The sequence below is a fragment of the Heterocephalus glaber genome, unplaced genomic scaffold (genome assembly GCF_053883595.1).
Source record: "Heterocephalus glaber isolate CG9 unplaced genomic scaffold, H.glaber_assembly_v1.0 deba00001429, whole genome shotgun sequence".
In the NCBI taxonomy this organism is placed as follows: Eukaryota; Metazoa; Chordata; class Mammalia; order Rodentia; family Bathyergidae; genus Heterocephalus; species Heterocephalus glaber.
Window position 1 is genome coordinate 10,378,088 of NW_028258294.1, and position 25,623 is coordinate 10,403,710.

General features: G+C 37.3%; 1 pseudogene; it reads right to left on the reverse strand.

The window, feature by feature from the left end:
• Positions 1-5,514: 5,514 nt before the first annotated feature.
• Positions 5,515-6,292, reverse strand: LOC110347640 (RNA-binding protein 45 pseudogene; annotated as a pseudogene).
• Between the last annotated feature and the right edge of the window lie 19,331 nt (positions 6,293-25,623).

The following is a 25,623-nucleotide window of genomic DNA, read 5'->3' on the forward strand; positions in this document are numbered from 1 at the left end:
CTTACCCCAGCAAGGCTTCTTCACTTTGGCAGGACTAGTGTGTTCTGGTAGCAGCAGGTGAGTCCAACTAGCACATTCTGCAACATTTGCTCAATAAGCCTCACAGCAATATTCCTTTCTGTCTAATGTGGGTTATCAGCTTCCATAACCAGTGTTTCTTCCTTAGAGAAGCCCTCTTCAGAGGGTTCTAGCCCCATTGAATCTTTCCTCCAAGCTTGTAGTTCCTAATAATGTTGACCTCTTACTTTTGTTTTCCCAGTCCTAGGGTTAGGACATTCATTCTGCATGTGTTAGTGCTCTGATACCTTAGACTTTTCATTTTGCCTTTTCAGTTCTTCCAAACCTAGTTAACCATTCTTTGTATTAAATTCTCTCTTAAAAGTACTGGCTTGGGGGCTTCTGGGTTCTAGTCTGCCATTAAGGAACTTAAAAATTGCCACTCTATTCTAATAAATAAAAAGTGGTATAAACCGAAAGATCAATAAGTTTTCTTAGATAAAAGAAGTGAAGTCTCAAGGAAATGTGTGCCCCTAAATTGCAGAGGCAGACGGGCAAATACAGAGAATCACAACTTACCGGAGCAGAAAACCACCAGTGAAAAGCTCCATGGACCCACTGGCAAAGGAAGAAAACTTAAACTACAATTGACAAATTGCTGGACTTAGGGTAAACAAGGCTGAGAGATTCAAAACTCCAGGGGACCCAGTTACCAGGGGTTCTACACTTTTGTGAGTCTTACCTCTTGGCACTTTGCCATATTTTCATAGCAACTGTGGGAGAAAAATTAACTTCTGTTTTCATCAGGAGAGGATCTAGGAAACATTTGAAACACACCAGAGCATTCTGTTCTTCTTAGCAGGTCTGCCTCCAGAAGAAACTAAGGAGAAATTATTTATTGGGATTTTGTCAGAGCCCAATTGACCTGGGAGAAGTGAAATACTCAACTCTAGTTCTTTCCAGCATCCCATTCCACATACTAAGTGGAGGAAGAACTAAAAAGCACATGTGAGGGCCACAGTCCAGAAGCACATGCTCACTGAAGGATTGAGATCTAATTATAGGACTATAGAATATTTCCTTCCCCATGTCATACCACATTATTGAATGCCTATTTAGAACAGTTGCTTTTACCAAGAACATTATGTCTGGCTATTAAGAGAAAATTAGGGCCGGGGATTTAGCTCAGTTGTTCCGGTGCCTGCCTCGAAAGCGCAAGGTCCCGAGTTTGATCCCCAGTACCAAAAAAAAAAAAAAAAGAAATACAATAAGAGAAAATTACATGGCAGACTAATAGAAAAAATTTAAAGGGAAATAGCAAGCGTCAAAATCAGACTCAGCTATAGCAAGAATGTTGGAATTAGTTAGCTGAACTTCTTATCCATGGGTTCCTCATCTGTAGTTCAAACAACTACATAAAAAACACTTAAAAATGTTTATCTGTGCTGAACACAAACTTTTTCTTGGCATTATTTCCTAAACAATATAGTCTGTCAAACAATTTATATTGTATTAAGTTTAACAAGAGATAAAGTACACAGGAGAATATGCGTAGGTTATATGTAAACACTATACCATTTTATGTAAGGGTCTTGAGAATCTATGGATTTTGGTATTCTCCAGGGTTTCTGGAACCAATCTCCTATGGATTCTGAGATGTATTTTTATTTTTATTTTTATTTTTATTTTTTTGGTACCAGGGATTGAACTCGAATCCTTGCACTTGTGCAGCAGATGGCAAAACCACTGAGCTAAATCCCCAGCCCTGAGATGTATTTTTATGTAGGCTTATGTAGAAATGAAATAAATAAGGGATGAGAGGGAGCAACAAGGATTATTTTACTATTATAAGGTACTTACACTTTGTGAGACTGCTTCAAAACAAACAGAGAGACAGACAAACAGGATAAGTATGTATCTCAGAGGCAGAGTAACCTGGGTTTAATCACTAGTATCATAGAAACCACACCCAACCATATTTTATGTACAAAAAGCTTACTGTATATATAACGACATATATAGGCTAAAAGTAAATGGGTGGGGAAATATATTTCATGCTAATCCTAATTAAAAGAAAGCACAAGTAGTTTATTAATTTCAGATGCGGAAGACTTCAGAACAGGAAATTATCAGGGATTAAACAAGGGCATTACATAATGATAAAGAGATCAATTCTTCAACACAATTTAACAAACTCTTATCATATATGCATCTAACAACAGAATATCAACATATGTGAGGCAAAACTGGTACAACTGCACGCAGAAATAGATGATCTACTATTCATTTTGATTGGAGACTTCAACTTCCTTCTATTAAGGAAAAGAACAGTCAGAGGACTCACATTACCCAACCTTATGAATGTACTGTAATCAAGACAGTGTGGTATTGAAAAGAGAGTAGATAAATAGATTAGTAGAACAGAATAAATACACATAAATATAGTCAATTGATCTTTGACAAAGGAGCTAAAGCAACACAATGGAGAAAAGATAGTCTTTTCAACAGATGATACTAGAACTGGACAATCACAAGCAAAAAAATAAATCCAGGCACATTTACCCATTTACCAGAAATTAACTCAAATGGATTACAGACACACATAAAATGCAAAATACACATGAACACATAACATGTAAAACTAGAAAAAACCTAAATCTTGGTGTCACCGGGTGTGATGACTTTTTGATAGACATCAAAGGCATATCTATGAAAAAATATTTGATAGACTTCATTGCAATTAAAAAGCTCTGCTGAGACAGATCATGTCAAGAGATTGAGAAGACAAGCTACAAACTGGGAGAAAGTATTTGCAAGAGATTTTGGATAAAATACTTCTATCCAAAATAGTGCAAAGCTTCCCTGTCAATCTGCCACCGCTCCCAGCACAGAAGAGGAGGCTTCCAGGCCAATGTACCAACGCTCCCAGTGCAGAGGAGGTGAGCTGTGCAGGCACCAGTAGCACCCCACCTCCCCCGTCAAAATGAGAAGACATGTAAACAAGCCTCAAAACCAGCCTTGCAAGCACAAGGTTCCGAGTTCGATCCCCAGTACAAAAAAACCAAAACAACAACAACAAAAAACCAGACTTCCAGATCACCTACAGCAGCCCCAAAGGGAAATGAGAAGGAACACTCTGATACTCAACCACCTGGACTCCCTGAACTGGCAACAAAAGAGGATCTGGAAAAAATGAAATCAGAAATAATTTCTCAGATAACAGCAGAGATTGTGCCCATAGTGCAAGACATGATTAATAAATCTAGAGAGGGGCTGAGGAACATGATGGAATCCCAACATAGGAAACAAATGGAATCCATAAAACAGATACACATTACCAGGAGATTAAAAACTCCATTGAAAGTCTACAAAATAATGCAAAGCAAGGTCCTGAGTTCAATCCTCAGTACCAAAAAAGAAAAAAAAAACCCAAAACAAAAAAACCCCAAAACCTCCCAAATAATGGAAAGATCTCTTAAAACTCAACAGTAAGGAAAAACAAACCAACCTGATTAATAAATGGACCATAACAAACTTCACCAAAGAAGATATATAGATAGCAATAAAGATATGAATGGATGCTCCACATCATGTTATCAATGAAAAGCTAATTAAAACAATGAGATATTACAATCTGTCCATTACAATGACAAAGTTCAGAACAATTAAAACACCAACTGTGGGTAAGAATGTGGGGTTACTAGGCATAGGATATGGCTCTTCAGGGGTGCATTTGTGACATGTATCTTGTGGTTTTTCTGGAAACCTCACATTCTAGAGAAAATTTCACTGAGAAAATTTCATATTCACTGAGAAAAGACATAACTTTGTAAAGGATATGAAAGTTTGTTTTGTTGGCTTCTTGCATTCCGAATGTTGAAGTTGCTTGAGCTTCAGGCCTTGAACACTTTCTTACTTTAGGTATACTCACTTTCAAGGCAATCTCCTGTAGTTCTGACCTAAAGCTTATTGTACAGTCTAGATCTGTATCTTTAATCCTGACCTTTGCCCTACTTGCCACATACATGTAACCAACTGTTTATGTATGGTTGCTCCATGGAAGCAATAGGAAAATTGGACTTGTTGTATCTAAACTTTTCATTATTTTCCCAATTTCTAAGACTGCTTCTCCTGGAATGTTTTCTGTCTGTGTAAATGATGTCATAATTTATTTAGCTGCTTATATCACAAAGCCCTGGAATCACCCTTGACTCTTTTCTTTCCTTCATCTCTCATATCTAATTCATCTGTAAATCTTATTCTAAAATTTAGCTTCTCACTTCCTCCATTACTCCACCCCATTTTTATATCGACTACTTGAATAGTTTATTAATTGGCCTCATATTTTTACTCTTGCTGTCCTTCACTCTATTACCCACAACAGAGCCACTCTAGGCTTTAAAAACAGTGAATCAGAGAACTAGAAACAAACACGGCAAGCCCTATGATTGTCCCAGATTACTACTTGGAAGTACATTCTGGACTCTAATACAGGGAGGGAGAATTCTGTCTTGTTAGTTAAGTAGAGAGTAGAGTTTAGGAAGGCTGAAGCAGCTAAAATTTTAAGGCAGAGTAATGAACAAAAGAAGCAAGATACATAGAGATAGAAATTACATGGTGATTTCCTTGAGTCTGTTGCTAAGTACCAAACTGTGCATACAAAGGGTAAAACTCCAAGAGGCCAGGTGAAGGATGACTGACTGGAGTCCTAGAAATGAAAACATTCTCAGAGCTGGCTGGAGATGTTTGTGTTCTGGTCAGTTAATATGCAAGTGCTATTGAATTCTTGGGGGATACAGAAAACACTTCAAAAGAGGACTGCCTTAGAAACAGGGCTATACTAGCCCTAGAATAAGACTACTTTAACATTTCACCACAAAATTTAAAATCAAGGTAGGAAAAGAACAAGTTGAACTTCAAGTGACTTGTCTACATACAAGAAAAAAGAAGAATCACTTTTTATAGAACAATTTTGAATTCTTAAAGTAGAATTCATGATGTCTAGCTTCTAAACAAAAACTACTAGAATTACTAGGTATGCAAAGAAATATGAAATGTGACACAGCTGTTTTAGGGTCTTTATTTTTGCTATTCTCTTATCCTAGAACTCTCACCAGATATCTAACACCTCAATCCATTTATGTATCTGTTAAAATATTAGCTCTGTAGAGAAGTCTTTTCTGGTATACAAAATTGTCACCATCTGTCAATATCAATTCCCTCATCCTGTTTATATATTTATTTTTTTTTAATTTAACAAAGAATACTTCTTCTGTACATAACAATATAGCTTTTTTTCTCTAAGAAACTTCATTTCTCCCACACATAGCAACATATTATTCTGAGAAACAACTACAATATTGGTTTTACCATTAAGATATGGATTTTATAATACATGTCAGCCACCTCTGACTCCCAGATAAAACAATGTTGTGCAGACTATCAGGTATATGAAAAAACAAAGCTGTCAGCTGTCCACAGGAAGTGCTTTCAGTCAATCAGCTGAGGATTATGTCATTATTTAGTCTTTGTTCTTTGTCTTTTGTTAGACTCTTCTCTTGGGGAATCTGTGAGCATAACTTCAAGTCTGACCCCATTCAGAATCCTTCCCATATAAAGTCACAATGGCATCAATGGCACTCATTCTATCTGCAAACTTGGCATACCCCACATTTTTTCCTGACACAAGGTAAACATTGATCAGGTTACCAAAACGACAGAAATTGCTCCTGGCTTGGGTTATTCCACACCATTGAAGCAAGTTGTGCAGCTACTATCTGTGTTGCCAATTTTCCTAAGGAGATCTGTTGCATTACTCCCACATTCAATGAAGGAAACACCTCTCCGATTTCCAGGAGGGTACTGAAATCCATGTAACTTGTATTTTGCATAAATAGCTGATGCTACGTTAAAATACTGAACCACTCCATGACCAAATGGAAACATCTTTATTCTAGGTTCATGTCCCAAAGCCTCCTTTCTCATGTTATTATAATAATCTTGTTCTGAGGATTCAGATGGTTTATTTTTTGGTTCAGCCAAGATTGCTCTAAAACTTCGATCACAGCTTTCTATTGCTTGGGCAGCTTGTGATGGTTTTAAATATCGTACAAAGCCCAAACCTTTACTTTCTCCAGTGACTTTATTCTTAATAATGCTGCATACTTGATATCTCCATACACCTTAAATTTTCCCTCAGATCTTCTGTGTAGGACTTTGGTATCATTACAAAGATTCTTGTAAGTTCTTCATCTTCAATGTCTCGGTGACTTCCTGATGATCTGGACTGAGCAATAAAAACAGTTCATAGAGTTTATAATCCACTGGCTCCAAGGCAGAGATGGCAAACAGGCATCACAGAGGAGAAACAACATGGTGCGCACAAGGCAACAAAGGCAACAAGGGAGAGCCTGTTTATTTTTTTTTAATTCACAGCATCTGATCATTAGCTTATATGTCTTTTAAAAAGATTATTTATCTTTTTGATATGTCTTTATTTTGATATGTCATATATCATATGCACTCAAAAACACTTATTAATGGAAAAGGGAATTATTAAGATGTGTTATATACATGTATCATCTCCCTATGATGAATGTAATTATCATGTACTGTAAACATGTACTAATAAAAAAACATTAAATGATTGAATGAATAAATGAATATGGTAAAATATTTTAGTTCTTTTTAGGTAAAGCTAAACATGATTAACTAAATTTCTGGTAGATGCCACCAGCATTATAAATATAGACATGCATCAACAATGGATTGCATATATTATTGTACTGTGATCCTATAAGATTATAATAGATCTGAAAATTCCTATCACCAGGTGATATTATATTTATTGTAATGTCATAATGAAATGCATTACTTATGTGTTTGTGATGGCGCTGGTATAAACAAACATAATGAGCTTTCAGTTACATAAAAGTATAGCACATACAATTATGGACAGTACATAATACTTGATAATGATAATAAATAATTATGGTGCATATACACATTTTACTGTCATTTTAGAATGTACTCATTCTACTCGTTAAAAAAGTTAATTGTAGAACATCCTCAGGCAGGTCCTTCAGGAGAGATTCCAGAAGGCATTGCTATGATTCTAGACGCAGCTCCACGTGTGCTACTGCCCCCCATAGCCTTCCAGTGGGACAGGGTATGGAGTGGAAGGTGGTGATCATCCTGAGCCAGTGTAGGTCCTGGCTAATGTGTGTGTTTGTGCCTCAGCTTTTAACAAAACACTTTAAAAAGTTAAAAAATTGCTATAAAAAGTGCCTAGAGTAAAGATATAAAGAAAATATTTTTATTAAATGTATTTATGTTTTAAGCTGTGTTATTTCAAATAAGCCAAAAACTAAAGAAATTAAAAATTGTAAAAAGTAGAGATGCTACAGTTAATCTAAGTTTAATTTGTTATGGAAGACTAAAACCTTTTTTGAAAAATAAACTTAGGATAGCTTAAGTCCATAGTGATTATAAAGTCTCCAATCATGCACAGTAACGTCCTTGACCTTCGTAATCACTTTCTATTCACTCCTGACTCACCTAAAGCAGCTTCCAGTCCTGTGAGTCCCATTCACCATGAGATGCCTGAACAGACGTAACATTTAAAAATCTTTCTTAACCATATTTTACTGTAACTTTTCCATGTTTAGATACACAAATATTTACCATTGTGTTATAGTTGCCTACAGTATTCACTATAATAACATACTGTACAGGTTGATAGCCTAGAAGCAGTAGGATATACCAAATAGCCGTAGTGTGTACTAGGCTACACCATTTAGGCCTGTGTAAATATTCACAACAAAATCACTTAGCAATGCATTTCTCAGAAGGCATCCCTGTCATTAAGCAATATATGACCCTCTCTCTCTCTCTCTCTCTCTCTCTCTCTCTCTCTCTATATATATATATATATATATATATGGGTGTTTTGGTACCAGGGGTCAAACTCAGGACCTCAAGCTTGTCAAGCAGGTGCTGTGCCACTGAGCTACATCCCTGACCCCCAGTGAGTAGCCTGTTTTATCCCATTAGCTTTATCAAGTTAGTATTATTATCTTCATTTATAGGTACCATTTATTTATTCAACAAACATTTACTGACCATCATATAGATATATATTTATTCAACAAACATTTACTGACCATCATATATATTTATTCAACAAACATTTACCATCATAAATATATGGTACCTATAAATAAGATAATAACACCATAATAATTATATATATTATATATTATATATATATTATGTACATAGGTTCTATCACCAAAAATGTACAATGTGGAAGATCAAGGTCAGTCTTACTATAGGTTGAGCAACCCTAATCTGAAAATTTGAAATTTGAAATACTACAAAATTAAAAGCTTTAAAAAAAATTAGTACATGTTTGGAGTATATAGTGAACACATTCGTCATGGGGGATTTATAAATGTACATAACACATCTCAATTCTTTTCTAATCCCTTTCCCCTCCCCTCCCCTCTTTCCAAACCTTCTCCCCTTTCTCATTTTAAAAGCTCTATTTCCAAAGAAAATGTTCAAATAGGACGGGGAACTAAGGAGGGGAGGTGGGGGAATGAAAGGAAGGGAAAGGACAAAAAATGAGAATAGAAGGGAAAAATGGAAGCAGAGCTTTTGCAAATAAGGAGGAGTTGAGGGATTGAAGGGAAGGAAGGGGAATGGGAAAAAAATAAGAACCAATATATATCATGTACAGGTACAAATTCCCTATGATGAATGTGATCAATATGTATACCTAAAATATACCAATATAATTACTTAATTAAAAAATTAAAAGTTCTATTTCCATTTTTCCTTCAATTACTTTTTCCTTTAAGTCCTTTTTCCCTTCCTTCTCTCCCTTCTCCCATGTCTTGTTCCCCTTCCCATTAGAACAAATTCTTTCTACTTTCTAGTATCTATCCTTTATTTTGTTCATTATTTATACTATTTATACTTCGGGTTTCTTTTTCCCCATTGAGTTTATTGGTACATTTTAGGTATAAAATACAGTTACATTCATCATTGGGATCTTGTACCATTACATGAGTATCTTGGTTCTTTTTTTCCCCCTTCCCTTGCCCTCCCTTCACTCCCTCCACCCTTCCCTATTTGCAAAGACTTTGTTTCCATTTTTCTCCTTTTCTCATATTTTTTCTTTTCCCTTCTTTCCTTTCCCCTACCCCTCCCACTTCCCCTTCTCCTTTAGACCTTTTCTTCCTGTTACACAATATCAATTATGCATTTTTAAAATTACAATATCAAGATCTAGGAGACATTACTACAGATTTTACAGAATTTAAAAGGATATAGAAAGCATATTACAAAAATCTTTTTTGAAATAAATTTGACAACTTCTAAGAAGTACCTTGGAAGACAAATTAATGAAACTAACTCTGGGGGAAATATAAAATTTGAATAGCACCTATTAAAGAAAGTATATTCCTAGCTTGAAAACCTACCTATATGACAACAGCAGGCTCATATACATTTTAACTGATAAATTATATCAAACATTTAAAGCAGAAAAAAGAAGGAACACTTCTCCCCTCATTTTAGGAACTCAACATTGTGCTAATCCTAAAACTGGATAAAGATAATAGAAGAAAAAAGTATGAACATAGATAAAAATTTGTTTAACAAAATAAGCTATTAGAAGTCAGATCTGGCAGTATGTAGAAAGTGGTTTTATTATAGGGATGGCAGTGTTGGTTCAGCATTGGAAAATCCACCGCCATAAGTCATCATTTTAACAGAGGAAAGGAAAAAGCCATATGATACTGTCAGTAGTTGGAGAAAAAGTATTGGACTAAATTCTACAGCTGTTCATGGTCAAAGCTATCAGGGGACTAGAGGTAGAAAAGAACCTTCTCAACAGATTAAAGACATGTACTCCATGCTTCCAGCAAAAATGCCTTATATGAATGGAAAAGATACAATGCTTTCTCCCTAAAGTGGGGAACAAGGGCAGATATGTGTACTCATCTGTCCATTAAACTTTGAAACATAGGCCCAAACCAAAATAGTCTGGCAATAAAAAGAAACAATTAGCATAGGATTGGCAAGGTATAAGTAAAACCTTTATATATAGATGAAATGATCATCTACAGAGAAAATCTCTAGGAACCTCTAGAACTTGTATTTGAATTTAGCAGGATGAGAAAACACAAGGTCTGTATAAAAATTCAGGTCTATGTATACTTGCTATAAGTGAAAAATCAGATATTGAAATTTAAAAGTTATGTAGGAGTACAAAGGACCTAGAAAAGAAAAAAGGAAAAAAGAGGGGGAAAAAAAACCAGTGTTGGGAGACATTTATTACCTAATTGTTGTTTTTTTTTTTTTGATCTAGGGATTGAACTTGGGTTCTTACACTTGTGAGGCAGGTGGTGGAACCACTGAGCTAAATCCCCAGCCCTTCAAGTTTTTCTTTTTTCTTTTTTCTTTTTTTTTTTTGGTACCAGGGATGGGATGCTTTGGGTTTCTAACACAAAAGAAATAGTGCAACATTTAAACTTGTTTGTTTGCTTAGGATTATGGTCTTAAAGTGTATCCATTTACCTAAAAAAAAAAATCTCAAGTTTATACTTCTTTACAGAAGAGTAGTATTCCATTGTATATAAATACCACATTTTCTTTATCTATTCATCTATTGATGGCCATATGGGCTTCTCCCAAGATTTATCTATTATAAATTGTGCTGCTGTAATTATGAGTATGTGTGTTTCACTAGTATGATGACTTTAACTCTTTCAGGAAGATACTTAGAAGGGGAATAGCTGGGTCAAACAAAACCTCTAGTTTTAGTTTTTTGAGGAACCTCCACACTGACTTCCATAGTGGTTGCACAAATCCAATTTACACTCCTACCAACAATGGAGACATGTTTCTCATCTGGCACACAAAATTAAAAGCTTTTTGAGCATCACAATAATGCCTACCACAAGAGGAAAATTCCACACCCAACATCATGTGATGGGTTGCATTCAAAACACAGGTACTGGGGCCAGGGATTTAGCTCAGTGGTTTCACCGCCTGCTGCACAAGCACAAGGACCCGAGTTCGAGCGCCAGTACCAATAAACCAAAAAAAAGCCCACAGGTACAGTAAAAATATTGTAATATTATATAAAATTACCCTCATGCTATGTGTGAAGGTGTATATGAAATATAAATGAATTTTGTGTTTAGATTTGGGTCCCACTTCCAAAATAGCTCTCTCTCTTATTTTCTCTCTCTCTCTCTCTCTCTCTCTCTCTCTCTCTATATATATATATATATACGTATGTGCATATATATGCAAATATTCCAAAATCCAAAAATTATCTGAAATTTGAAGTACTTCTGTTCCCAAGCATTTCAGATAAACAATATTCAACCTGCACCTTGATACCTCACATTTGTGTAAGTGGTGGGTGTAACTGGTGCTGTTAGGTATGAACTCAATAGCTAGACATTAAGACCAGCAATGTGCAGAAATAACACTTATATTGCTCTTGGCCTGTTCCTAAACTTGCATCAATGGTAACAAGCTCTCTCTTCTGGACTTTCTTCACTCAGCACATTCCTTCCCTCCACAGTCTGCTGGGACACCTGAACTCTGGGCATCTCTATGGGAATTGGGGGTGCACTATCTGTTTGCATCATCACATACTCTTAATTTTTGTTTGTATTTAAATGAAATTTATCCTCTTTGTGCAGATGTCTACTCTTTCTGGATTATCTGCATTAATATTATCTCCAGCCAACTTCTACTTTGTTCTTATTTTCCAGTTAATCATTATAACCTGGTAGTTCTGCCTCATTAAGGTCTCTCAAGTTTCTTCACTTCTCTCCAGTCCAATGAAGTGAGCCCTGGTTTAGGTTATCTTCTTTAACCCGGTAACTTCTTACTCTCATGAAACTCATTTCTTGCCTAAGTCTTGTTCTGATAACCACCCCCCTTCCTCTTCTTCATACTAGGAGCTCACAGCTAGATAGATCCTCAGTTCTTTTTATTTATTTTTTAATCTTAAAACAGGCTCTCACTAAGTTGTCCAGGCTGACCTTGAACTTGCAACCCCCCTGCCTCAGCCTCCCAAGGTGGGATTATAGGCATCCAACACTGCATTCAGCAAAAATCAGATCTTGATCACCCAACTGATCCAGGCAGAACCTATCATTTTACTCCCCTTCTTATAACTATTCTTTCCTCCAAATAAAGTCTAAAGTCCTTAGCAGCACATAGTGTAGGATAGCATTATGTGTGTTTTCTGCATTACCAGTTTGCTGAAGTGATGAAAAACCAAAGTAAAATACTCTTATTGAGATTAAGTTGTCATTCTCTCTAGTCCTCAAAACCAGCCTCACTCCTGGGCTAAACTAAACAGTCTAGAGGGGAAGAAGGCAGGGAAACAATGAAAGCACTGAGTGCTGTTTTAAAGTCAAGCTTAAATGTTCTGTTGGAAGTAAACAAAAGGATGCTTGGCTGGTTGGAGCCACAGGATGAGGTTGAAGGAAAGGATGCTTCAATTACATCTGAAAGGATGAGTAGGAGTTTTGCAGGGGATACGGTGAGAAAGGGCTGAGGAAACAGCATGGTACAGGTACAGAGGTGTCAGATGAGAATTTTTGTGTGTGTGTGCCATGCATGTGAATCTAGATCCATCCTGAGAGAAATGAGGAATCCCTGGAGGACTTTAGAATCAGATTTGTGGACTAAAAGGTCACTTTGGCAACATGTGTAGAATGGATTTAGAGGAGGACTGGAGGCAGGAATCCAGTTAGGGGAGCGCTGCAATAGTACAGGTAAGAGACAAAGAAGGGCAGAAAGAATACTACTCTCCAAAGTTTTTTTTGAGCTTACTATGTGCTAAGCATACTGTAGGTTCTCATTTTATCCTAATAACATTACTATGAGGTAGAAGAAACTGAGGCAGTTTGCCCAAAGCCGCACAGTAATGGTGAAGCTTATTATGAAATCACCTAGTGGCTCTAGAGCCGCTTCAGTGGCAGAAAGGGTGAATTTTAGAGTCTCAGAGGATAGTAAGTAATTAAGGGATAAGATCTGACTTCCCTCCCAGAACAGTCCAGCACAGAGTCCTTAGTTTGGCTTATGGGAAGCTAACCCAGCTGTTCCTGGGCACACAGGGAATGAGTCAGGCCATCAGAGTGATGCTGGCCTGGTTTGTGTTTCCTCTGGTTTGTTTGCTTTGCTTTGCTTCTGCCTTGTCATGTGTTGCAGCTGGATTTGAATTATGAGAGTTACTGTGACAGGCAGGAATCACTTTGATGGAATTCACAAACACACTCTCCAGACTGGAAGAAGTTTTTCCTGTGGGTAAGTTCAGGGCACATATTATTCTTCAGAAAGTCTTAAAAATCCCAGCATTCAAAGGATTTGTCAGTGTCATTAGTAAGGCAAAATAGAGATTACATTTTCTGTAAACATCTAAATAAGGAAAGATTCATTTTGGTTCATAGTTTTGAAGATTTCAGGGCATGGTCACTTGGCCTTATTGCCTTTGGGCTTGTGGTGAGACTGGACATCATGGTAGGAACATGTGGTGGAATGAACTGCTTATCTCATGGTGCCTAAGAAGTGAAAGAAAGAGAAGGAAGAAAAGATCCAGGTCCCACAGTCCCTTCAATTGTGCACTTCCCCATTACCTAAAACCTCCCGCTCGGACTTATCTCCTAGCAATAGGCCGGCAGTGAAGCTTTTAACATGTGCATCTTAGGGGAACATATAGCATTTATCATACACATTTAGTCAAAACAGACCTAGTTCTGCTCCTTGGGTAGCTAGATGAGGCAGAGACAAAGCTCTGTAAGAATTCACCTAAGTTTCTGAAAAAACATGACCAGCTTGCAGGTCTGTTTCATATGCTGACATTCACAGGACCTACCTACTAGAAGCTGCTGGACTCTCTATGTCTTGCAGTTAAGTTCACTAGTCCCTAATTAAATAAACAAAATGCTGTAAAATTTTAAACAAATAAAATTTACAAAAATTTTCATTGATTGTATTTTCATTGTGTTTAAACTTGCAGATCTAAAATAACTATTTTCTTTAGATCTCTGATCAAAGTAACTCTGTGTAAAGTCTTCCTGACCACTGAACACAAACACCAACATTCCTTGACCTGTTCATTCCCATACTCTCTGACCCAGGCTTCCCGATTGAATTTTCTCCATGACACTTTTCAGCACTTGATTAATATATTGCTTATCACCCATTTCTCCCTCCTAAAATAAGAATTCCATGAGGGGAGGGGCTTGACTTTGTTCATTGCTCTATGTCTGGTATCTAGAACAGTCCTTTGCATTTAGATGCTCAATAAGTATTTATGGAATGACTGAACATATAGACTCCTATCCCATTCTGAGTTCCACTAGACTAACAACCTCATTTTTTAATCTTTATTTTTGTTTTCATTGTAAGAATGTTCTTTCTAATAATCTTAATAAAGAATTCTTAATAAATCCTTAAAATTGTTGGAGCACAGTAATTGTGCCCTAACAATATGGCTCAGGGAAAAATGGCTGCTGATACATGTTGGTCAAGGGGACTTTGGTGCCAGAATTCAATGTTTCCCTGTGATGGTTCATACATCTCAAGTTTACAAACAAAAAAAGTACCTATATACACTTCCAGATATGACTGTCATTAAACCACTGTCCCAATCACCAGGCCTCTGAAATGCATCTCTCAGTGGCCCTGCCAACTCCTCCTTCCTCACTTTGCTTCCACTGTTCCCTTTTCCTGGACAAGCTTCTCTCCTACTTTTTTACTCAAGATCCTCTCCTCTGCAGGATTCCTCTTGCTACTCCAGCCCACACTCAATGCATCTAGTTTTCTCTGTGCTGGTCTCATTGCTCCAATTAGGTTATGAGCAGTGAGATTCCACAGAAGGAACTTTTTGATTTGGAGTCACATTTGCTTCATCTTGGGTAACTATCTCTGACCCCCACTTTCCTCCTGAGTAAAATGGTGATAAACATTTGCACTTGGATGATATGACACAATTGTTTCAAGGCCAGATATCATCCTGTAGGAAAAGCACTTTAGAAATGATTTAAAGACATAAAGATCCCAGACATTATCATTAGAGGATTTTTGTGGTATGCTGCAACTAGAACAGCATGGTCCATACTAAAAACTCCACATAAAGCCCAGGCTGGTGGATGGTGATAAGTGACAGAGCACATTTTAACTACACTTGCAAAATAAAACCCTGCTCAGAACTGGCTTTATTTCCTTATTGGAAGTTCCACATTTGGGCCAGGATGATCAAAGAGAAGAAGAGAAAAAGAAGGAAGATGATTTTTTTAAAGTACTGTGTATTCAATTTGGATAATCACATTTCCTGACCCTTTTTGAAGGTTTGGCACATTTGTTGACTCATTCTTTCATTTACTCATCCACTAAACATTTATTGAGAGCCTATTTTGCCCTGGACACTGTAGATACAGAGATTAATGACGTATCCCAACTAGGTTAAGGTTGATGGCATGTGAACAACAAAAAGGGTGCAGTGATGAAGATATGTCCAGGGAATAGAGGGGGCACCTAGGTCAAACCTGGTGTTATCCTTAGAGCACTGATGACCCAGGGTGGAAGTGAAGAGTACAGTGGCATGTAACCACACATAGTAAACCAGCATCCATTAGACCATAGCTTTATATTCCAGAGCCCATGTTATCAGTCCCTTTAGGGATGAACTGCTGCTTTATCAGTGGTAGATAGCATGGAGAGTGTTTCTATGATGTAAAGTAATTTCTTTAGACCTTCTCTCAGCATACTGCTTTGGGGGAAGAAAAATCAGGGTCCCTCACATAAAGAGCCCTGTGTTTCTCCACTGTGTTTTGCTCTGTGGATGAGGCTACTGCACAGGCAATGATGCTGAGACACAGGAGGGCTAGTTAGGTCTCTCTTCAGAGCTCATTGTGTTTCTCTCCAATTTTAGATGATTTCAGGCTTCCTACACTGCTACATGGATTGGTCAAAGTTCAAAGCCTCCTAGTAAGGAAACCCATTTTCTTGGTTTTCTTTTCTTTTTAAATAAACTTTTAATCTTAGAAGTATAGAGAAATTGCAAAAACAGAAAGTTCCCTCTACCCCTCACCCAGGTGCCCCTATTGTGGGCTTCTCACATTACTTTCTTTCTATTAAATTTTTTCCCCCTTTTGTACGAGGGATCAAACTCAGGACCTTGCATTTGCAAGGCAGGCGCAATGTCACTGAGTTAAATCCCCGGCTCAACTTCTCACATTACAATGGCCCATTTTCCACAACAAATAAATCAGTGTTGGTACATTTTCATTAACTGAACTCTACATTTTATTTGAATTTCACTACTTTTCCCAGTAATGTCCTTTTCTATTCCTACCATTTAAAACTGTCATATCTCCTTAAGTTCCTTTTGGCTATGACAGTTTTTTAGATTTGCCTTGTTTTTGATGTCCTTGACAGTTTTGAGGAGTGCAGGTTAGATACTTTGTAGAATGTCCCACAATTTGGGTTTGTCTGATATTTTTCTCATAGTTAGAGTTGTGTTATAGGTATTGGGAGGAAGATCATAGAGGTGAAGTACTCTTTTTGTAACATTATATTAGACTACACACTATCAACATGATTACTGCTAATGATGTTAATCTTTATCACCTGTTCTAAATGGTGTGTTTCTAGTCTCCCCTCCCCACTTTCCATGCTTTGTTCTTTAGAAGTATGTCACTAAGCACAGTCCATACTCAAAAGTGGAGTGGGTGAAATTAAATTCTATTTCCTAGAGAGGAAACATCGATATAAATTATTTGGAAATCTTCTGTAAGAAAGATTTGGGCCTCCACCATTTGTTTGTTTAGCGATTTTCTTATATCAGTATGGACTCATAATATTTATGTTATATTTGGTTTATAATATAATATTATTCTACTCATTTTCTTGTTCCAGTTGGTTCAGCTTTGGCCAGTAGGGACTCTTTTAGGTGGCTCCTGTAGCTTTTACCATGCTCCCATCCTTTTGTTTTTTGAGTATTTCTATACCTTTCTGGCACAAGCTATTTCAGGCTTATCTTGTACTGTATTTCCATCCCTAGCTACACAAATCTGTTTTCTTAACCTCCCTAATACTCCCAGCACCAAATGTGTGGAGTTTCCCTCCACTTCATCCAATTTTCTCATACCAGCTGAACATTCTACCACACAATTCCATTCTGACAGTATCTACCTGTAGGTTAGGGGCTCAAACTTGCAAGACTGCTTAACTTCATACAGCAATCACTACTAGCCCAGTTCTCAAATACTTCTGACTGGATATAAATTGAGGGTTTCTACTATCCTTTCTCAGAGTTGATAATTTGCTATAATGTTTCACAGAACTCAGGAAGAAGTTTGCTTACTATTATCGGCTTATTATAAGTTATACAACACAGGAACAGCAAGAAAGATGAGATGCAGAGGACAAGGCACAAATGGGATGTGTAGCTTCCACGCCCTTCCCAGGCTTCCACCCTCTTAGCATCTCATGTGTTCACCAACCCAGAGGCTCTCTGAACCCTGTGTTTGGAGTTTTAAGGAGGCTCTGTAGTGCAGGCATGATTGATTAACACATTGGCCAGTTGTGACTAACTCAATCTCCAGATCCTTCCTCACCTCAGAGATTGGGAATGGGTCAGAAAATTTCATTCTTTTAATCCCATGATTGGTCCTTCTGGCAACCAGCTCCTATCCTGAAGCCCACCAGGAGTCACCTCATTGTTAGGTATGGGTAAAAGGGGCTCATAATGAATATGATGTTCTTCTCATCCCATCTCTCAGGAGATGCAAGGGTTTTAGAAGCTCTTGTGTCAGAAACAGAAGAAAAAACAAAAGGTTACCACAAAAGATTCTCTCTTAACCCCTATGACCCAGGAAATTACAAGGGTTTTAGAAACTGTCAGGAACAAGAACAAAGATCAAATAATTAAATATATTAAAATAAATGTATTTATTTCTTATTATATTACACCATTCCTAAAATCAGCCATTTCTAAGAAGCCTGGGTTGTTTCTATTAGAGAATGGCATTAGAAACCATGATCTTGGGCTGCGGATTTATCTCAGTGGTTCTGGCACCTGCCTCACAAGCACAAGGACCCGATGATACCAAAAAAAAAAGAAAAAGAAACGATGATCTTGTCAGTGGATGTGCTCATTACTACCTAGTGTCACTGCTTCTAGCTCTCTTAGCAAACAGATATTTTCAAACATGTATCTATGCATGATAACCTTGCATACATGTATATTTCTATATCTATCCAGCTGTGTCTATATTAAGCTAAGCCTGAGTTTTAACTCATTTCTCTAACTACAGTAAGTCCATGACTTACGATCATTAGAATTATGAACTTTCACAGATAGAAAGGACCTTGCATTATGAACATTTGTAGATGAGAACAAATCACGGAAGTAGCTCAGATCTGCTGGACTTTGTCACAGTTGTACTGCTGTGTGCTTACTGTACAGCGCAATAGTATACTGTAGTACACTACAGTTGGGGACTTACTGTGTCTGTGTGTTTTTGGTCTTTTTATGCTTTGCATTGTACATTTATGTCAAAGTTGTGTAATACTCACTTCGTTGGACTTACTAAATCTGGCTTTCAAATGTTCTCCCAGAGCGGAACTCATTCCTAAATTGGGGATTTAATGTAGTTCATTGTCACGTGGACTCATTCCAGCCCTCCCTCTGCTTATTTGCAACTTCTTCCTCCAAAAGTTAGAAACCTGGTTCTCACTATGTGCCATTCAGCCCCAGTATCCATGCATAGCAGTTTTACAATTCTTAATTCATACTACTATGAGAAACAATTTAGAATACAAAGTTTTGTCCAATTCTTTTTCTCCAGTCTTATAATTTCCAACATTTTCCCAAAATTTACATTTTTTTCTAAAGCTACCTAGGTTAGTTTTATTTATTTCCTCCACTCCTTACAGTGTATCTGCCTCTTTTAAAATTATTTTTTGCTTACTGGACTTGGGAGAAATACTGGATGCTGATTTGTCGATGGGCCTTCAGACCATGAAATTTCTCTGAAGTCATGTCAGAACTTTAATAAAAGTATTTCCACAGTCGTGGTATGAAGATGAGTCTTAGATGGTTTTGGTAAAACTATAAAATAATTTATCTCATATGTATTTATCATTATGAGAGTCATACTGGCTTATTTTGAAAAAAATGAAAATTTTTAATACTATGGCACAATATAAAGTGGAAAATGGAAAGGTTTTTTTTTTTTGGTACTGAGGATTGAACTCAGAGGCTCACACATGTTAGACAAGAGTAGCCTAGAGCCGAGCTACATCCTCTCTGCCCTTTAAAATTTTTTGATTATTTATTTAATTTATTTATTTTCAGCACTGGCGATTGAACCCAGTGCCTTTGCCCTGAGTTATATTCCCTGCCTTAAAAAATATTTTTTGAGACTGAGCTTCACTATGTTATCCAGGTTGGCCTCAACCTCACAATCCTCCTACCTCAGCCTCTTAAATGACAGGGACTACAGATGTGTGCTACAGTGCCTAGCTTGGAAATAATTTTTGAACTCATTGTGGAGATATATTCTTTATATGTCCAATAACATATGCAACCATTATATTCACACTGTTGTATCCTAATGTAAAAACAATGAAAAATGTCTAGAATATGAGTTGAGAAAAAAATGTCGGTCAAGTCTTATCTGGAAAATGTGTAGTTTCTCTTGAGAGAATATTAAGGAATATAAGATATTCTTGAAGACTTAGAGATTGAAGTGCAAATTACTGCCCCACATCTAGGTGGGTAAGCACTGAGATTTTCCCCTCCTCTTAAACTCTTTCCTGCAGAACTGAGAGACAACCTAGGCTTCTTTTCTCCAGGTATTTTTGCTTTGCACATTGTAGGAATTCAGGAAATACTTGTCCAGTGACTGAAGAGCAGACCCAAGTCAGCCTTGAGAGCCATCTGTTTCTACTTGTTTTCAGAAATCCCCTTTCTATTTGGCAACATTTTTAGTGGTTTATGAATTGCTGTATAGCTGGCTTCACGTTTAAAATGTTGGTGGTGCTCTTTTTGCCCTCCAAACCCATTTGTGGAGCACTATAGCAGATCCCTGCCAGCCTTTATGGGCTGGGGCCTCTCCCGAGAGCATCTCTCTGCCCCCTTCCTTCACTTTATTGGCTGCAGAATCCCTGTGCTTTGGTGAATTTAACAGTGATTGTCTTTTACTCACCAAAGGAAGACCCACAAGTGAGACTTTGTCCCAAGGTAGAAAATCTTTCTCCTCCCTTGCTTTAAATCTATAAAGATGGTGTTTTAATGAGGAAAGGCTTATAAAAGTTTATGTTTTTAATGGATGGATCTTAAGACCACAGTGTTAAGTGAAATAAGTCAGACACAGTTAAATATCCCATGGTTTCTCTTATTAAGAAACCCAAACTATAAATTAATTTAATCAGTAAAATAAGGAAAAGATGGTAGGAAATGGAGACAGACTTTTTGGAGATGGATAAGGGAAGCAAGAGAAAGCGGGGGGCCATGTTAAAAGATTGAAAATGATCAAGAATTTTTGAAGAGAGTGGCCTCTTGTCTTGGTTGGGTTAGGGCAATCTCAGGTGCCAGCACTGCTGGTGCACTGCAGGAAACTCAGCTGTCTTACCCCTGCTTCTGTGTCTGGCTTTGTGTCAGTGGGAGAACTAAGTAGGAGCTGAAGAAGCATCTCAAGTTAGCAGGCCACCCTACTTGTTTGAGTAGGTTGTTTCTGTACAAGGGTGCCGGTGTTCAGGGTGTGTGTGTGTATTCTGCACAGTTCTGGAGATTAAAATGATGAAATTAAGGTGATAGCTAGGTCTTGGAAGCTCACAGGGAAGATCTGTTTCCAGTGTCCAGGGGTGGTCAGTAATCTTTTGCATCCCTAGGGCGCCATGTCTTCAATCTCTGCTACTATTTTCACATGGCATTCATCTTTTTCTGTGTGTTTTATTTTTGTCTTCTTTTAAGCACTAATCATATTAGATTTAGAGCCAACCCTAATCCTGAATGACCTCATTTTAACTAATTACATCTACAAAGACCCTATTTTCAAATTGGGTCACATATTGATGGTTTAGTTGACAAAACTTTTAGGGAAGACTATTCACAGTATGGGCTGCATCAAATGGGAGAAGAATATGCCTTTAAGAATTTGTCAGTGGTTCTTTCCACTGGCCATGGTGAGTCCTTTGCTTTTTTCTAATTTGAACAAATGGGCTAGAAAGTCCCTGTATAATTGCTAGGGAAGCTGTCAGCTATGGAAGATCCATTAGTTTATAAGCGTCTTGAACTGGGGATGCTCTCTGACATCTCTCTGGGAACTGCCATTGCTTCTACCTACATGTGGAGTTCTTAAAATGCTTGTTGCAGTGACAGCAAAGAATTATGACAGGAAAACTGGACAGGCCCTTCTGATTCCAGCTCTTAAGCAAAACTTACTTATTTTAAACATAGGTGAGTATTCTCTAACTTGTTTCATTTTATGATTCTGTACTTCTCTGGTGATTTGGAAAAGTCTGTTGGATTTGAATGGGTTAAATGTGGTAGGACCTGTGAGTCATGCAGTCTTTTTGCTCTGTGGAACATTAGCCTCATAAAAACTGTTCCAGGAGAACCCAGCTCTGTGATCAAATAAGACTTGAGAATCATGCATTTGTTATTCTCTTTGTAAAGATTAACAAAATACACTGATTTTGTAAAAGTTCTAACAAATCCTACAGTAGGAAAACCTGTTAAAGTTTATTTTTAATTCAATGTATGCCAAATTAATTTGACTACATAGCCCCCGTCCATTTTCAGTAAATGAATAATATCTTACACTCTATGAAACTAGTGCCTAAGCAACAAATGTTAAAACTATTGGAGAGCAGTTAAGAATGTTCACACAAGGAATATAAACACTCTGTACTGCAAACATATACAAAGAGATAAAAGAAAAAGAAAAAAAAAGAAAGGGAAGGGATTAAGGGATGGGTGGAAAGGGGAGGGAGGCAAGGGAAAGGAGATGAAAAAAGTAATTTAAATATGTTATGTACATGTACCAATTTCCCACATGGAATGTAAACATTATGTACTACACACATGTACTAATAAATTTTTAAAAATATGAATGTCAGAATAAAGTTTAAGTCCAAAACTTAGATTTTTGACTTTTGACAAGTAACTGAGTCTCTCTAAGTTTTGTTATCTGTAAGATGGCATGATAATGTTACTTACTTTATAGGATTAATTGAAATAATATAAGTGCTTAGCACAGAGCCTGGGACATAGCTATAACTCAATAAATATGGGTGTCTGTCATCATGATTATTTTTGTCATCATTCATCCTATGACTCCTTATAACCATCTTAGAAACAATTCAGGGGAAATGATGATTTAAATTCTAACAAAGAAGAAGATGATATTTTTAAAATTGTTGACCTTTATAAAAATCTACTCTGATAAAAAGGTTGGGATTTTTTCTGAGTGTCTAAAAATTTTGGAAATTTACATTCTTCAAGTCCAGTCCTTGTGAACCTGGGGAACTCTTCTGCATCTGTCAATTGGTTGTGATTTCTTCAGGCTAGTTATACACCTGTTATGTTTATCAGAAAGACAATGAAGCTCAAAGTATCAAAGTCAGATCTCCATTTGAAAGGGCATCTCATAGTCACTGCCTGACATATGGAAGTACAGGGTAGGGCAGCAGAGACACAGTGTAGAATATATGGCAAAGGGGGAAATCATTTAAAAATTCTTGGCATTGACCTGTGCTTTCCAGATACATACTCTGTAGATGCCAGAGTCCACTGACAACTTGGCTAAGGGAGAGCACAGCTGCCACAGCACCAATCCCCAGGAGGAGGAAGAACAAGACTATGTTCCAGAGAGTGATGTGCTTGGGCCCTTGACAGGTGGGCCAGGTAAGCTGGTTGAATAAGTAGTTGTCCCTGCCAGGATAGCAAACTTTACTATAACAGAAACACTAAAGGGAGGGAGCTGCTATTTCCCAGTTGCAAAACCCTAGTTTAATATAGATCACACAAGTTAAGGGTCTTCATTGCTCTCATCTACATAGATTGCATATCTATTATGTGCCCACAGGTGGGAGAGCTGAACATCATCCCCCCCTCAATCACACAACATCCTACAAGACATTATGGATACAGACATAGCCTCACGAGGTAGCATATAAGAAAGCGGGAAGTCATACAAATACAAGATTTTAACTCCCATTGGAATCTCAGAGGAAGTAAGAAGTAGTTAAGATCTAGGGCTCCAAAGTAGCACAGAATCAATATTCTAATTCTAGCTCTAGATAAATTTCTTAAATATCTCTGTACCGCAAATTCTTTATGTGTAAAATGGGGTTAAAGTATCATCAACAGAGGAGTTGTGAGAACTAGGAAAAATAGTAATTAGCACAGTACCTGCCATATAGTAACTAATATATTTCAGTGATATATTGCTATTTCAGTGATATATTACTGTTATCATACAAAGGAGAGAACTAGAGTAGCTGAAACTTCACGGGGAAGCCAGAGTCTCTGAGCCTCTCAGAAGGCTAGGTATAGAGAAACAGCCTGTAAACAAAAAACAAAGTGGGATTTGGAGTCAGAGTATAGTAGGTGGACAAAGAGAAGATTAAGTAAGTTTTTTAGACTATATTTTAGACTATATTTCATAGGTCTATTCTTTGACACCTCTGTCTCTATATTCACCTCTATCCATTTCTTTATCTACTGAGTTTGTAATGAGATTTTAAGTTTCTTAAAGATTTCATAGTCTCACCTTTTGCTGATCTATAGGGAAAATATTCAAGGAAAAAATGGGACTGGGATTCTTACTGGTGGATTGTGGTAGGAGTTAAAACAAAGGATGATGGAAATTTGGAAGAGGGCAGATTAGATGAAGAGGTGTGGTCAGATAGATATATTGTTGAGGTAGAATCAAAGGGTTTGCTGGTGGATTGAATGTGGGAAATGAGAAGAGAGATGAATGAAAAATGACTCATGTTTTAGAAGCCATCTAATTTATAAGGATCTGTGGGGGAACATCAAGGGTGTTTTGGGCATTTTAATTTTGAAAGGCTATGAGACATTCAAGAGGAAATATCAGGGAGGGAATTAGTTATTAGGTTCAGGAAGGCAGAAGAAATATCCAGGCTGAAATAGACTCTGAGACTATGTACATACATGGACAGATGGTTCTGAAAGCCAAAGGAATGGTCACTATCTAGCTGGAGAGTACAGGATATTAAAAGAGAGCCAGTGTCCTTCTTAGTCAGCTAGTGCTGGATTTCTTTCTGTATTCTTCTTTGGAAAATAAGTGTGCACTATAATGACCAGCCATTTCAGGATATTTAGACAACACATATGGTAGTTAAGTGCCTCCAATTAGACTATGAGCTTCTTGTAAATAGAAAAGTTGTCTTATTCTTCATTTCTCAAAGTAGACCTAGCCATACTAATCAGACATCAGCACATGTTCAATTCAATCTAACATTTGGGACTAATGAAGTCAAGGTACTGGGTTGAATACCTTTAGTGGACTACTTAATTCACAGCTTCTTCCCTTTGTCCATCACCTCTCAGATATTATTGATTTGGGAATAAGGAGAGAGAGAGAGAGAGAGAGAGAGAGAGAGAGAGAGACATTAGGTATGAACAGACATATCCAGCCCAATGCTGGACAGTCAGTACTGAAAGCACTCACTCTCTGTGGTCATCAGCTGAATGCTTGTTAGCTGTGAGATGATGAACCATAACAATGAAGGCTACTTACTCCAGGGTGTCATTTCTGAAAGGGTAACTGCAGTTTTTACTTCCTTGTTTATAGCTGAGACCACTAAGCACACCCAGTGAAGAAATGACCACCCCATATGTGGCCCCTATAGTGCCCTGTATGGCAAGAATCACAGGGAACAGAATATAAAATGGAACAGAGCCAGAAATCCAGTGCATAATGATGATAAAAGTGATGGAAACTCAGATTGTTAAAGATGCATCCTCTGAGATGCCTGGTATATTAATGAGGATCCAAATCTTCACTTACGGATGATAGACCAGGTTAATGTCCTTGTTTTGGTCCTAAAGTACACAAAAAATGGGGATACTGGATCTGAGAAACCCTCTGTCCATTCATCTGCCCCAATTGAAATTTTAAAGAATAATATTAACTGCTATAAATCTATGTCTAGGAATAGGATATATCCACTATTGAAGTAGTGTTTACACACTGCCAGGCACATAGAAGTAAGCAGTGACCTCATCTGGACTCATAATAGACATCCCCACCAAGCCTGAATAAGACCTCATGGTCCCTCTCAGAACAGAGCAATTGATCAATTGGCATTGGCTTTAAATGAAGCTTATTTGTCATTGTGGCAGTGGGTGGTTAGTAAATGCTTGTCGAATGATTGGCTGAATAAATGAATAATCATTTTTCCCAATGCCTGAATCAGTGACCAGAATGGGTTGTTGTACTGTGTACAAACTCCATAAATATTTATTGACTTTATGGGTGAGTGAGTGTGTGGCATGCACTATGGGAAGATCAGTGATCTAACATGTTAATGTGCTGCTGAGCTGGGGCA